The 15885-nt window shown below is 45.6% G+C and overlaps 1 long non-coding RNA gene across 1 annotated transcript in view; it reads left to right on the top strand.

The window, feature by feature from the left end:
* The first annotated feature begins 506 nt into the window (after positions 1 to 506).
* LOC139267391 (uncharacterized) overlaps positions 507 to 15885 on the top strand; it is a 78767-nt gene continuing 63388 nt past the window's right edge. Inside the window, exon 1 of the long non-coding RNA XR_011593892.1 lies at positions 507 to 595. This is a non-coding gene — a long non-coding RNA (uncharacterized lncRNA). The remainder of the gene's footprint in view (positions 596 to 15885) is intronic.

Below are 15885 nucleotides of genomic sequence, written 5' to 3'. Positions count from 1 at the left end.
GGAAGGCATCAGAAAAGGCAATGAACATGCGCTGAAAACCGGCTTTTCCGATCTGTCAAGTTTCTGGCTTGCCAGATTCTCCGCAGATCGGGAGCGAGGACATTTGTAAGTGAAAATTTCCGATATTTACACATACAAATGTCCTCAAAAATCTTGCGCCTGAACTAGCAGGCGCATAGCCTACTTTTACAGGCGCAAGTGTTTTAAAAAACACAAAAACATATAAAAATAAAGTTATGAAAACATATTTTATCATTAAAAACCTTCCCCACAACAGTAAGTTTATTGGGAAAATATATATTTTTTTCAGACATTAATAACTTTAATTTAAATGAATGTAGTGTAATTTCTATTATTTTAGTGTTTTGGTTGTTTGGGGCTGTGTTTTGGAATGTTTGGGGCTGTTTCTCAATCAATGTAATGGGAGTTTAGGACCCTTTCGGAACTCCTATTACTATGATACTTTACCTGATTGGCTGCCCAGAGCCATGTGACTCCAGCTCCAGGCCTGTACACGTCCCGGATTGCACGTGCTGCGACGTGCATTCAGCTCAGGCCACAGCATCGGAAAGTCGAACATCAGCAGCAGCTTAAGGTAGGTGCGTATTTTTTCTCTAAAATGCCCGCGGGAAGGCCAAAACGGAATTTCAGAGCCATTATTTCTATGCACGCTTCACATCAACTGACCAAAACACACAACATTAATGTCCTATCTTTCTAGCTTTGATTTACTTGTCATAAATGTTACAATTCATTCAATAAAAAGTAAACAAATGTTTGTGGTTCATCTTTACTTGGAGATTTACAAGCACGCAAATTAGAAAGCGTTTAGCAATGATCTATGATATCGATATTTCACTTGTATGAAAACTTTGAGTCACTTGTCGAATTGCAATTGCTTTAAGTGCAAAGGCTATACAAAGTACCTCAATGAATTGACGCAACACAAAACTTCAAAACAGTGCATTTCTTAGTTGGTTACCCAAACATGTGCTGAATCAAACTGATCCACACGTGTCTTCTTTAAATTTAATGCACATGAAATACAAGGCAAATAGCCATTTGTCAAAAAAAGCAACATTTGATTATAACAAACATTTTGTGACACACAATATATTTTATATGATTCTACTTTGGGATCGGAGAAGAGGGGCTTTACAACAAACGTGGGAACCGGCAGCAACAGAGGCGAGAACAAAACCAGGGAAAAATATGAAAAAGTGACATCATAGTCAACGCAGAGGGAGGAGTGGAGCCGGAGTAAATTAAACTAAGTGCTTAATTTATTATACACCTTCCAATTATAATCAAATCTAAATAGTTAAATAAGTAAATATAGTAATAAATAATCAGAGTAATTAATTAGCTCAAAGTGGATAAAATAAACCAAGGCGAGGATACCAACATTAAAAGGGATCCAATATGCATTAATGTATCTGGTATACATAAATAAATAATAAATAATCAGAGTAATTAATTTGATATCAAACTAATCTATTAATTAATTAGTACTAGACCGCAAGTGATTTTATTAGTTCTAGAGATGAATTATTGCTGACAATAAATAAAGATTAGAGATGGTGGTGTGTCAGGGCTGCAGTATGTGGAAGTTTGGGGCCAGCCAAACTGCCACATCTGCAGTAAATGTTTCTGCCTTGAGACATGCCAGCTTCGAGTCATTGAGCTGGAGTGCGAATTAGAGACACTACAACAAATAAGGGGGAGGAATATCTGAATAGTTTTCTCCAGAGTACAGTCACACCTCAGAAGAAAGCACAGATGCAGAAAGGGTTGTGTGTGACTATCAAGTCAGTAGGGTAGGGGGAACCAAGGGGAGATAGGGTAGAGGTAGGGCAGACATTGGTCCTATCCAACAGGTATGAGATACTTGATACCTGTGAAGATAAGGATGAAGGCTGAAGGGAGGATGGCCAGAATGCTAACTGTGATGGATAGATAGTACCATGCGCAGTCACGGTTGAGAGTCCAGGAGGATGTGTTGCTTACCTGGTGCAAGGATAAAGGGTATCTCAGAGCAACTGGAGAAGAGTTTTGAAAGGGAGGGGGAAGATCTAGCTGTCCTGCTCCAAGTCAGGACCAATGACATTGGGAAGAACAAGGAGGAGATCCTGCTAAGGGAGTCTGTGGAACATCCTTCTCTACCACCCCTTGGTTCCCCCTACCCTGCTGACCGACAGTCATACATTCCCCTTCCTGCACTTTCCTCCGAGTGTGACTGTACTCTGGAAAAAATTAAGAAGCTAAGAATAAAATTAAAAAGCAGGACCCCACGGGTGGGCAGATGCTAATTGGCATAGGGATAAGCAGATTAGAAAGGTGAATGCGTGAAATAGTGGTGTGGAAGGAGAGGTTCCATTTCATAGGACACTGGCACTAATACTGGGACAGGAAGGAAATGTAACTCTGGGACGGGGTCCACCTGAAGGGAGCCAGAATCCCAGTGGAAAGTGTTATTACCTGTAATTACCATGTCTAACCTCCAGAGGGCTTATCCCCTGGAGTCCCAAGGGATCCCACAATCCCTTGGGAGCACCTGTATTTAAGGAGGCCTCACAGGTTGGAGAGGCACTCTGAGATCTGTAATAAAGGACTACGGTCACACTTACTTTGAGCTTGCAGTCTAGTCTGACTCTTTGTTCAAGACATAACAACTGGCGACGAGATACAGATGATGAACCCCAACGCAACAATGCAGAGAACTGTGGGCATCCTGGAGAAATTTTTGGAGGGAGATGATTGGGAAACCTTCGTGGAGCTACTTGATCAATACTTTGTGGCCAATAAGTTGGAAGGAGAAGGAAACGCTGCCAAATGAAGGGCGATCCTCCTCACCGTTTGTGGGGCGCCAACATATGGCCTCATGTAAAACCTGCTCACTCCAGCAAAACTCACAGATAAGTTGTATGATGAGTTGTGCACACTGATCCCAGAGCATCTAAACCCGAAGGAAAACGTTCTGATGGGGAGGTGTCTGTTCTACACGTACAAGAGGTTTGAAGGCCAGGAAGTGGCGAGCTACATCGCCGAGCTAAGGTGCCTTGCAGGACATTGTGAATTTGAAAGACACTTGGAGCATATGCTCAGGGATTTCTTTGTATTTGGCATTGGCCATGAAGTAATACTTCGCAAACTTTTGCAGTAGAGACCCCAATCTTGAGTAAAGCCATAGCGATAGCTCAGGCTTTTATCGCCACCAGTGACAATACCAAACAAGTCTCTCAGCACACGAGTGCTGCTGCAAGTACTGTGAACAAAGTAACGCTGTTTTCAAATCGAAATGTACAGGGCAGGACTTACATGCCTGCAGCTGCACGTCCGCAGATGACTTGGAGTCCACCATCAAGGGTGGTGAATACAAGGCAATTAACACCTTGTTGGCACTGTGGGGGTGATCATCGATTCCATTCATGCCACTTTAAAGGATACGTTTGCAAGGGCTGTGGAACAGTGGGACACCTCCAACATATGTGCAGGCGAGCTGCAAACTCTGCTAATCCTGCAAACCACCATGTTGCAGAGGAGGACAGATCCATGGTGGATCATGACGAACCAGAGCCTCAGACCGAGGAGGCAGAGGTATATGGGGTGCACACATTTACCACAAAGTGTCCCCTGATAATGCTGAAGGTTGAATTAAATGGATTCCCGGTGTCCATGGAGCTGGACATGGGCACAAGCCAGTCCATAATGAGTAAAAAGACTTTTGATAAGTTGTGGTGCAACAAGGCTTCAAGGCCAGTCCTGACTCCCATGCATATCAAACTTAGAACGTACACAAAGGAACCGATTCCTGTAATTGGCAGTGCTACCGTAAAGGTCTCCTACGATGGAGCGGTGCACGATTTACCACTCTGGGTGGTACCGGGTGATGGCCCCACGCTGTTCGGCAGGAGCTGGCTGGGAAAGATGGGCTGGAACTGGGACGACGTCTGAGCACTTTCGTCCGTCGACTACACCTCATGTGCCCAGGTCTTAAGCAAGTTCCCGCGCTGTTTGAACCAGGCATCGGGAAGCTCCAAGGAGCAAAAGTGCAGATCCATTTGATTCCAGGGGTGCGACCCATCCATCACAAGGCGAGAGCGGTACCTTACATGATGAGAGAGAGGGTGGAGATCGAGCTGGACAGGCTGCAATGAGAGGGCATAATTTCACCGATCGAATTCAATGAGTAGGCCAGTCCAATTGTTCCAGTCCTCAAGGGAGATAGCACCATCAGAATCTGTGGTGATTACAAAGTAACTATCAATCATTTCTCACTGCAGGATCAATACCCGCTACCAAAGACAGATAGAAACATAGAAACATAGAAAATAGGTGCAGGAGTAGGCCATTCGGCCCTTCTAACCTGCATCGCCATTCAATGCGTTCATGGCTGAACATGCAACTTCAGTACCCCATTCCTGCTTTCTCGCCATACCCCTTGATCCCCCTAGTAGTAAGGACTTCATCTAACTCCTTTTTGAATATATTTAGTGAATTGGCCTCAACAACTTTCTGTGGTCGAGAATTCCACAGGTTCCCCACTCTCTGGGTGAAGAAATTCCTCCTCATCTCGGTCCTAAATGGCTTACCCCTTATCCTTAGACTGTGTCCCCTGGTTCTGGACTTCACCAACATTGGGAACATTCTTCCTGCATCTAACCTGTCTAACCCTGTCAGAATTTTAAATGTTTCTATGAGGTCCCCTCTCACTCTTCTGAACTCCAGTGAATATAAGCCCAGTTGATCCAGTCTTTCTTGATAGGTCAGTCCCGCCATCCCAGGAATCAGTCTGGTGAACCTTCGCTGCACTCCCTCAATAGCAAGAATGTCCTTCCTCAGGTTAGGAGACCAAAACTGTACACAATACTCCAGGTGTGGCCTCACCAAGGCCCTGTACAACTGTAGCAACACCTCCCCGCCCCTGTACTCAAATCCCCTCGCTATGAAGGCCAACATGCCATTTGCTTTCTTAACCGCCTGCTGTACCTGCATGCCAACCTTCAATGACTGATGTACCATGACACCCAGGTCTCTTTGCACCTCCCCTTTTCCTAATCTGTCACCATTCAGATAATAGTCTGTTTCTCTGTTTTTACCACCCAAGTGGATAAACTCACATTTATCCATATTATACTTCATCTGCCATGCATTTGCCCACTCACCTAACCTATCCAAGTCGCTCTGCAGCCTCATAGCATCCCCCTCGCAGCTCACACTGCCACCCAACTTAGTGTCATCCGCAAATTTGGAGATACTACATTTAATCCCCTCGTCTAAATCATTAATGTACAGTGTAAACAGCTGGGGCCCCAGCACAGAACCTTGCGGTACCCCACTAGTCACTGCCTGCCATTCTGAAAAGTACCCATTTACTCCTACTCTTTGCTTCCTGTCTGACAACCAGTTCTCAATCCATGTCAGCACACTACCCCCAACCCCATGTGCTTTAACTTTGCACATTAATCTCTTGTGTGGGACCTTGTCGAAAGCCTTCTGAAAGTCCAAATATACCACATCAACTGGTTCTCCTTTGTCCACTTTACTGGAAACATCCTCAAAAATTCCAGAAGATTTGTCAAGCATGATTTCCCTTTCACAAATCCATGCTGACTTGGACCTATCATATCACCTCTTTCCAAATGCACTGCTATGACATCCTTAATAATTGATTCCATCATTTTACCCACTACCGATGTCAGGCTGACCGGTCTATAATTCCCTGTTATCTCTCTCCCTCCTTTTTAAAAAAGTGGGGTTACATTGGCTACCCTCCACTCCATAGGAACTGATCCAGAGTCAATGGAATGTTGGAAAATGACTGTCAATGCATCCACTATTTCCAAGGCCACCTCCTTAAGTACTCTGGGATGCAGTCCATCAGGCCCTGGGGATTTATCGGCCTTCAATCCCATCAATTTCCCCAACACAATTTCCCGACTAATAAGGATTTCCCTCAGTTCCTCCTCCTTACTAGACCCTCTGACCCCTTTTATATCCGGAAGGTTGTTTGTGTCCTCCTTAGTGAATACTGAACCAAAGTACTTGTTCAATTGGTCCGCCATTTCTTTGTTCCCCGTTATGACTTCCCCTGATTCTGACTGCAGGGGACCTACGTTTGTCTTTACTAACCTTTTTCTTTTTACATATCTATAGAAACTTTTGCAATCTGTCTTAATGTTCCCTGCAAGCTTCTTCTCGTACTCCATTTTCCCTGCCCTAATCAAACCCTTTGTCCTCTGCTGCGATGCTGGCGGGAGCGAAAATGTTCACGAAGCTGGATTTGACCTCAGCCTACATGACGCAGGAGCTGGAGCAATCTTCGAAAAGCTTCACCTGCATCAACACGCACAAAGGTCTTTTCGTTTACAAGAGATGCCCGTTTGGGATTCGATCGGCCGCAGCGATATTCCAGAGGAACATGGAAAGTTTGCTGAAGCCGGTCCTGCGCACCATGGTCTTCCAGGATGACTTTCTTGGTTACAGGTCGGGACACCGTCGAGCACCTGCAGAACCTGGAGGAGGTTCTTAGTCGGCTTAATCGTGTGGGCCTCAGGCTAAAATGCTCGAAGTGCATTTTCCTGGCACCTGAAGTGGAGTTTCTGGGGAGAAGAATCACGGTGGATGGCATCAGACCCACCGATTTGAAGACGGAGGCAATCATAAACGCACCAAGACCACAGAACGTGATGGAGCTGCGGTTGTTTCTCGGACTCCTGAATTACTTTGGTAACTTCTTACCGGGTCTTAGCACATTGTTAGAACCCCTGCACTCTTTACTGCGTAAAGGAGATGAATGGGTATGGGGTAAAAGCCAAGAAAATGCCTTTAAGAAAGCTAGGAAGCTGTTATGTTCAAACAAATTGCTTGTGTTGTACAATCCATGTAGCGTCATCATACGGGGTTGGGTGTGTATTGCAATAAGCTAATGAATTTGGGAAATTGCAACCAGTTGCTTATGCATCCAGAATTCTGTCTAAAGCCAAGATGGCCTACAGTATGATCGAAAAAGAAGCATTAGCATGTGTTTACGGGGTAAAGAAAATGCATCAATGTCTGTTCGGGCTCAAATTTGAATTGGAAACCGACCATAAGCCGCTTATATCCCTCTTTTCTGACAATAAGGGGATAAATATGAATGAATCGGCCCGCATCCAGAGATGGGCGCTCACGTTGTCCGCATACAATTACGCCATCCGCCACAGGCCAGGCACAGAAAACTGTGCCGATGCTCTCTGTAGGCTATCATTGCCCACCACCAGGGTGGAGATGGCACAGCCTGCAGATCTAGTTATGGTAATGGAAGCATTCGAGAGTGAGCAATCACCTGTTACCGCCCGACAGATTAGAACCTGGACGAACCAGGACCCCTTACTGTCCTTAGTAAAAAAACTGCGTGCTCCACGGGAGTTGGTCTAGTGTCCCGTTAGAGATGCAGGAAGAAATAAAGCCGTACCAGCGAAGCAAAGATGAAATGTCTTTACAGGTAGACTGCCTCCTATGGTGTAATCGGGTAGTTGTGCCAAAAAAGGGCAGGGACACTTTCATTAGTGATCTCCACAGTACCCACCTAGGCATTGTAATGATGAAAGCGATAGCCAGATCCCACGTGTGGTGGCCCAGTATCGATGCAGACTTATAAGAGTCCTGTGTGCACAAATGTAATACATGTTCCCAGTTAAGTAATGCACCCAGGGAGGCGCCACTAAGTTTATGGTCTTGGCCCTCCAAACTGTGGTCTAGGGTTCATGTCGACTATGCAGACCCTTTCTTGGGAAAAATGTTTTTAGTGGTTGTGGATGCGTACTCCAAGTGGATGAATGTGTGATAATGTCGGCAAGCACGTCCGCTGCCACCATTGAAAGCATACGGGTCATGTTTGCCACGCACGGCCTGCCTGATGTCCTTGTCCTTGGAAGTGACAATGGGCCGTGCTTTACCAGCGCCGAATTCAAGGAGTTCATGACCCGCAATGGGGTCAAACATGTTACGTCTGCCCCGTTTAAGCCAGCGTTCAACAGTCAGGCAGAACGAGCAGTTCAAACAATCAAGCAGAACTTGAAAAGTGTAACTGAAGGCTCACTGCAGACTTGCTTATCCCGAATCCTGCTTAGTTACCGCACAAAATCCCACTCGCTCATCAGGGTTCCTTCCGCCAAACTGCTCATGAAAAGTGCACCTAAGACAAGGTTCTCGTTCGTCCACTCCGATTTACACGAACAGGTAGAGAGCTGGCGGCTTCAACAGAATACATATCATGATAGCGTAAATGTGTCACGAGAAATTGAAGTAAATGATCCTGTATTTGTGTTGAACTATGGACAAGGTCCCAAGTAGATTGCTGGTACTGTTTTGGCCAAAGAGGGGAGTAGGGTGTTTGTGGTCAAACTCGCAAAAGGACTCAGCTGCAGAAAACACTTGAACCAAACCAAACTCAGATTTACGGATTATCCAGAACAACTCACAATAGACTCTACCTTTTTCGACCCTCCAACACACATATAAATGGCAACCGACCCAGTGGTTGACCATGAATGAGAGACGCCATCACCACCAGCAGTCCAGCAAGACCAGCTGCGCAGCAGCCCAGCGAAGGCCCAACAAACGACTCACTAACACCAGCATTTGCACCGAGACGATCAACCAGGGAAAGGAAGGCCCCAGGTCGACTCACATTGTAAATAGTTACACTATTGACTTTGGTGGATGGGGGGGGGGGGGGCGCGCGGTGGGGGGAGTGTTGTTATGTATGTAAACCTGTAATTACCATGTCAAACCACCAGAGGGCTTATCCTCTGGAATTCCAAGAGATCCTACAATCCCTTGGGAGCACCTGTATATACGGAGGCCTCACAGGCTGGAGAGGCACGCTGAGATCTGTAATAAAGGACTACGGTCACACTTACTTTGAGCTTGCAGTATCGAGTCTGACTCTTTGTTCAAGACATAACAGAAAGGATAAATAAGGCTGTGGATAAGACTTTAAACTAGAAAGATGGAGGGAGGGAACTGGTGGAAATAACATAAACCGAAAGGTAAAAGAAATAGAAGGTGAGAGTAAAGGCCAGAACAAGGTAAGGAATAAGGGCAACATAAATGATTAGGGAACAGATACAGTTATAGAACATAATTATACAATGACTGTTAAAAATATTGAAGGGAACAATTAATAAAAATGAATTAAATTGCCTGTACAGCAATGTGCACAGCATCCGAATGTGGCAACTAGAGGCAATCATTTGTAGCGAGGAATCAGATGTCGTAGGGATGAGCTTGAGCACAGAGCTTAGAGACAGAGCTGGTTGAATCAAAATTGAGTGGATCGCAAACAGATTGTAAGAATTTGGTGTTAGCTGAAATTCAGTGGAGAGAAGGAAAGTGTTTTTTCACAGCTACTCAAAAGAAGCAGAGGATCAGAACCCAAGGATTCTAAGTTAAGTATCTAGGTATGTAATATTTAGGTTATTTATGTTGAGTATCTCAGTGGTTCTTGTTGAATTTGAGTAAATCATTTTGCCTTTTTTCTCTCTAAGTTAGGGCAGTGGGTTAAACTAAGAAGTTTAGTTAGTAATCTAATAAATAGAGGCATGGCAGGGCACCTCAGTCCTGTCGAACGCACATCCTATGCCATGTGGGAAGTCTAGGATGCTTCTCATGTCCTGGACAACCACATGTGCAAGAAGTGCCATCAGCTAGAGAAGCTTGAGCTCCAGGTGCATCTACGGAGGCTGAGAGCTACATGGATAGCACATTTCAGGAGGTGGTCACCCTGCAGCTTAAGAGTATGCAGGCAGAGAGAGCAAGGGTGATCGCCAGACAGACAAGGAGGATCAGGCAGGTATTGCATGAGTCCCCTGAGTGCATCTCGCTTGCTAACTGGTCAGGGTGATGGTTCCTCTGAGGTGTACAGTCAGGGCCAAGTCCATGGCACCTTTCATAGCTCAGCTGTGTGGGGGTTGGGATGTGGGCAAGGAGGAAGGTCAGGAAAGCAATAGTTAGCGGAATAAATAGGTGTTTCTGTGGCAATAGACGTGACTCCAGGATGGTATGTTGCCTTCCTGGTGTCAGGGACAAAGATGTCACTAAACTGTAGGACATTCAGAGGAGGGAGACTGAACAGCCAAAGGTCATAGTCCATAACAGTACCAATGACATAGGTAGAGAGGTCCTGCAGGCAGATTTTAGGGAGCTAGGAAAGAGATTAATAAGCAGTACCTCCGTGTTATTCCTGGTGCCACATGCGAGGTAGTACAGAAATAGGAGGTTAGAGCAGATGAAAGCACAACTGGAGAGATGGTGCAGAAGCGTGGGCCTTAGATTCCTGAGCCATTGGTACCAGTTCTGGGGGAGGTGGGACCTGTACAAGCCGGACGGGTCACACTTCAACAGGGCCGGGACCAGTATCCTCATGGTGGGGGGATTTTGCTAGTGCTGTTGGGGAGGGTTTAAACTAGCTTGGCAGGGGAATGGGAACCGGAGCGTGGATTCAGAAGGGAGAGAAGCAAAGCGGGAAATGGAAGGCAGTAAATTAGTAAGGGAGTTTGGAAGGCAGAGAAAAAAAAGGCTAGAAAATAGACAAGGGGTTTGGCAGTGCAAAATGGTATATACTTCAATGCAAGGAGTCTAGTGAATAAGGCAGATGAGCTGAGGGCACAGATAGACGCATGGAAGTATGATATCATAGCTATTAATGAGACATGGCTTTAAAGAAGGGCAGGAATGACAGCTCAACATTCCTGGTTCCAGGGTTTTCAGATGAGATAGAGAGGGGGATAAAAAAAGGAGGGGGGGACAGGGGTCGCAGTATTGATTAAAGAATGTGAGGAGGGATGTTATGTTAGAAGGATCATCAAATGAGGGCATATGGGTTGAACTGAACAACATAAAAGGGGCAATCATACTGCTGGGAGTGTACTATAGATCCCAAACAGTCAGAGGGAGACAGAAGTTCAAATATGTAGGCAAATTTCTGAGAAGTGCAAAAAAACTTCTGGGGAAGTTGGGAACTATGGGGCTAATTAGAGTGAGGAACTTAAAGTCATTAATATCGGTAGCGAAAGAAGTATTTGAGAAACTAACGAGACTAAAAGCCGACAAATCCCCTGGACCCGATGGCCTACATCCTAGGGTTTTAAAAGAGGTGGCTGCAGAGATAGTGGATGGATTGATTGTGACCTTCTAAAATTCCCTAGATTCAGGAACAATCCCAGCAGATTGGAAGGTAGTGAATGTAACTCCGCTATTTAAGAAAGGGGATGAGAGAAAAAAACAAGAAACTATAGGCCAGTTAGCCTGACATCAGTCATTGGGAAAATGCTAGAATCCATTATTAAGGAAGTGGTAACAGGACACTTGGAAAATCATAACATGATTAGTACTTACAGTAGAGGAAGATGATAGCATGCCAGAAATCTCAAGGAAATTAAATCAGGGACAGGGACCCAATCAAATAAATGTAAGTAAAATAACATTAAAGAAGGTAATAATGGCACTAAAGAGTGACAAATCCCCAGGGCCAGATGGTTTCCACCCCAGGGTTTTAAAAGAAGTAGCTGAGAACATTGCAGATGCCCTAACGATTATCTTCCAAAGTTCCCTCGATCCTTTAGATTGGACAATCGCGCATGTCACTCTGTTATTTAAAAATGGTGAGAGAGGAAAACCAGGGAATTATAGACCAGTTGGCCGAACATCTGTTGCTGGGAAATTGCTAGATTCTATAATTAAGAATAGGGTGACTGAACACCTGAAAAATTTTCAGTTGATCACAGAGAGCCAGCATGGATTTGTGAAAGGTAGGTCAGGCCTGACAAAACTGATTGAATTTTTTAAAGAGATGACTAAAGTAGTGTACAGGGGATAGTCTATGGATGTTATTTATATGGATTTGCAGAAGGCAATTGATAAAGTCCCACATAAGAGATTGTTAACTAAGGTAGAAGCTCATGGAATTGAAGCCAAATTATTGACCTGGTTAGGAAATTGGCTGAGTGGCAGGAGACGGGCAGTAGGGATAATGGGTAGGAACTCAAATTGGCAGGAGATGACTAATGGTGTCCTGCAGGGATCTGTGTAGGGGCCTCAATTATTTACAGTATTTATTAACAACTTAGATGATGGCACAGAAAGTCATATATCCAAATTTGACGATGATACAAAGATAGGTGGAAGCATAAAATTACAAAGGGATATCGACAGATTAAGTCAATGGACAAAACTATGGCAAATGGATTTCAATGTAGGCAAATATGAGGTCATCCACTTTGGACTTAAAACGAATAGAACAGAGTACTTTCTAAATGATGAAAGGCTAAAAACAGTAGCGGTCCAAAGAGACTTGGGAGGTCCAGGTACATAAGATCATTAAAATGTCATGAACAGGTACAGAAAGTAATCAAAAAGGCTAATGGAACGCTGGACTTTATATCTAGAGGACTAGAATACAAGGGGGTAGAAGTTATGCCACAGCTATACAAAACTCTGGTTAGACCAGACCTGGAGTACCGTGAGCAGTTCTGGGCACCACATCTTAGGAACGATATATTGGCCTTGGAGGGAGTGCAATGTAGGTTTCCCAGAATGATAACTTAAACCTTGAAGTCAGGGTATGAGGAGAGATTACACAAATTAGGGTTGTATTCCCTGGAATGTAGAATGTTAAGGGGTGAGCTGATTGAAGTTTTCAAGATATTAAGGGGAACAGATAAGACAGGTAGATAGAGAGAAACTATTTCCGCTGGTTAGGGATTCTAGGACGAGGGGGCATTGTCTAAAGATTAAAGCCAGATCTTTTAGGAGTGAAATTAGGAAACACTTCTACGCACAAAGGGTGGTAGAAGTTTGGAACTCTCTTCCGCAAATGGGAATTGATGCTAGATCAATTGTTAAATTTAAATCGGAGATTAATGGCTTTCTGTGAACCAAAGGTATTAAGGGTTATGAGCCAAAGGGATATGGAGTTAGGTCACAGATCAGCCATGACCTCATTGAATGGTGGAGCAGGCTCGAGGGGCTCAATGGCCTACACCTGATCCTATGTTTATATTAGGCATGGTCAACATGGTTTTAATGAAAAGGAAATCATGTTTAACAAATTTAACAGCAGGGTAGATAAAGGAGAACCAGTGGATGTAGTATAATTGGGTTTCCAAAAGACATAAGAACATAAGAATTAGGAACAGGAGTAGGCCATCTAGCCCCTCGCGCCTGCTCCGCCATTCAACAAGATCATGGCTGATCTGGCCGTGGGCTCAGCTCCACTTACCCACCCGCTCCCCATAACCCTTAATTCCCTTATTGGTTAAAAATCTATCTATCTGTGACTTGAATACATTCAATGAGCTAGCCTCAACTGCTTCCTTGGGCAGAGAATTCCACAGATTCACAACCCTCTGGGAGAAGAAATTCCTTCTCAACTCGGTTTTAAATTGGCTCCCCCATATTTTGAGGCTGTGCCCCCTAGTTCTAGTCTCCCCGACCAGTGGAAACAAGCTCTCTGCCTCTATCTTGTCTATCCCTTTCATTATTTTAAATGTTTCTATAAGATCACCTCTCATCCTTCTGAACTCCAACGAGTAAAGACCCAGTCTACTCAATCTATCATCATAAGGTAACCTCCTCATCTCAGGAATCAGCCTCGTGAATCGTCTCTGTACCCCCTCCAAAGCTAGTATATCCTTCCTTAAGTAAGGTGACCAAAACTACACGCAGTACTCCAGGTGCGGTCTCACCAATACCCTGTACAGTTGCAGAAGGACCTCCCTGCTTTTGTACTCCATCCCTCTCGCAATGAAGGCCAACATTCCATTCGCCTTCCTGATTACCTGCTGCACCTGCAAACTAACTTTTTGGGATTCATGCACAAGGACCCCCAGGTCCCTCTGCACCGCAGCATGTTGTAATTTCTCCCCATTCAAATAATATTCCCTTTTACTGTTTTTTTCCCCCAAGGTGGATGACCTCACACTTTCCGACATTGTATTCCATCTGCCAAACCTTCGCCCAATCGCTTAACCTATCTAAATCTCTTTGCAGCCTCTCTGTGTCCTCTACACAACCCGCTTTCCCACTAATCTTTGTGTCATCTGCAAATTTTGTTAAACTACACTCTGTCCCCTCTTCCAGGTCATCTATGTATATTGTAAACAGTTGTGGTCCCAGCACCGATCCCTGTGGCACACCACTAACCACCGATTTCCAACCCGAAAAGGACCCATTTATCCCGACTCTCTGCTTTCTGTTAACATGGATAGAGAATTGGCTGGCTAATACATTTCCACTGACTCCACGTACCTGTATCTTCTGCAGTAACCTTTTGTCTGGCACCTTATTGAATGCCTTTTGAAAATCTAAATACACCACATCCATCGGTACACCTCTATCCACCATGCTCGTTATATCCTCAAAGAATTCCAGTAAATTAGTTAAACATGATTTCCCCTTCATGAATCCATGCTGCGTCTGCTTGATTGCACTATTCCTATCTAGATGTTCCGCTATTTCTTCCTTAATGATAGTTTTAAGCATTTTCCCCACTACAGATGTTAAACTAACCGGCCTATAGTTACCTGCCTTTTGTCTGCCCCCTTTTTTAAACAGAGGCGTTACATTAGCTGCTTTCCAATCCGCTGGTACCTCCCCAGAGTCCAGAGAATTTTGGTAGATTATAACGAATGCATCTGCTAAAACTTCCATAAGGTGTCACAATGACATTCAATAAGGTACCACATAAAAGGTTGCTATGCAAGATAATGGCTCATAGTGTTGGGGGTAATATATTAGCATGGATAGAGGATTCGTTAACGGACAGAAAACAAAGACAAGGGATAAATGTGTCATTTTCCGGTTGGCTGACTGTAACTAGTGGGGTGCCACAAGGATCAGTGCTTGGGCCTCAGCTATTTACAATCTATATTAATGACTTGGATAAAGGGACTGAGTGCAACGTATCCAAGTTTGCTGACTACACAAAGCTGGGGGGGGTGGGGTGGGGGGGAAGTAGGCAATGAGGACACAATAAGCCAAGAAGAGCTCGTCGGCCAGCCGGCCCAGCCCAACGAAGCACTCTGGGTCCCTTCGGCCGGAGGGCCAGGCCCAACAACACTCCAGGTTCCTTTGGCCAGAGGGCCTGACCCAACGATGCACTCTGGGTCCCTTCAGCCAGCTGGCCTGACCCAGCCTCGCACACCAGGTCCCTTCGGCCAGAGGGCCTGACCCAACGACGCACTCCGGGTCCCTTCGGCCGGAGGGCTTGATCCAATGACGCACTCTAGGTCCCTTCGGCCGGAGGGCTTGATCCAATGACGCACTCCGGGTCCCTTCGGCCGGAGGGCCAGGCCCAACAACACTCCAGGTTCCTTTGGCCAGAGGGCCTGACCCAACGATGCACTCTGGGTCCCTTCAGCCAGCTGGCCTGACCCAGCCTCGCACTCCAGGTCCCTTCGGCCAGAGGGCCTGACCCAACGACGCACTCCGGGTCCCTTCGGCCAGAGGGCTTGATCCAATGACGCACTCTAGGTCCCTTCGGCCGGAGGGCCAGGCCCAACAACACTCCAGGTCCCTTCGGCCAGAGGGCCTGACCCAACGATGCACTCTGGGTCCCTTCAGCCAGCTGGCCTGACCCAGCCTCGCACTCCAGGTCCCTTCGGCCAGAGGGCCTGACCCAACGACGCACTCTAGGTCCCTTCGGCCAGAGGGCCTGACTCAATGATGCACTCTAGGTCCCTTCGGCCAGAGGGCCCGGCCTAGCCTCGCACTCCAGGTCTCTTCAGCCAGCCAGCCGGCCCGGCCCAACGACGGGCTGTACCTGCCCTAGGTCGTTAGAGGTGAACACTGACTGGGCTGTAGACTACTGACTTACATCTTAGACTTTGAATCAACTTTTAA

This window comes from Pristiophorus japonicus, chromosome 7, assembly GCF_044704955.1.
Source record: "Pristiophorus japonicus isolate sPriJap1 chromosome 7, sPriJap1.hap1, whole genome shotgun sequence".
Lineage (NCBI taxonomy): Eukaryota > Metazoa > Chordata > Chondrichthyes > Pristiophoridae > Pristiophorus > Pristiophorus japonicus.
The sequence above is the reverse complement of the archived record's forward strand: the minus strand, read 5'-3'. Positions and strand labels throughout refer to the sequence as shown.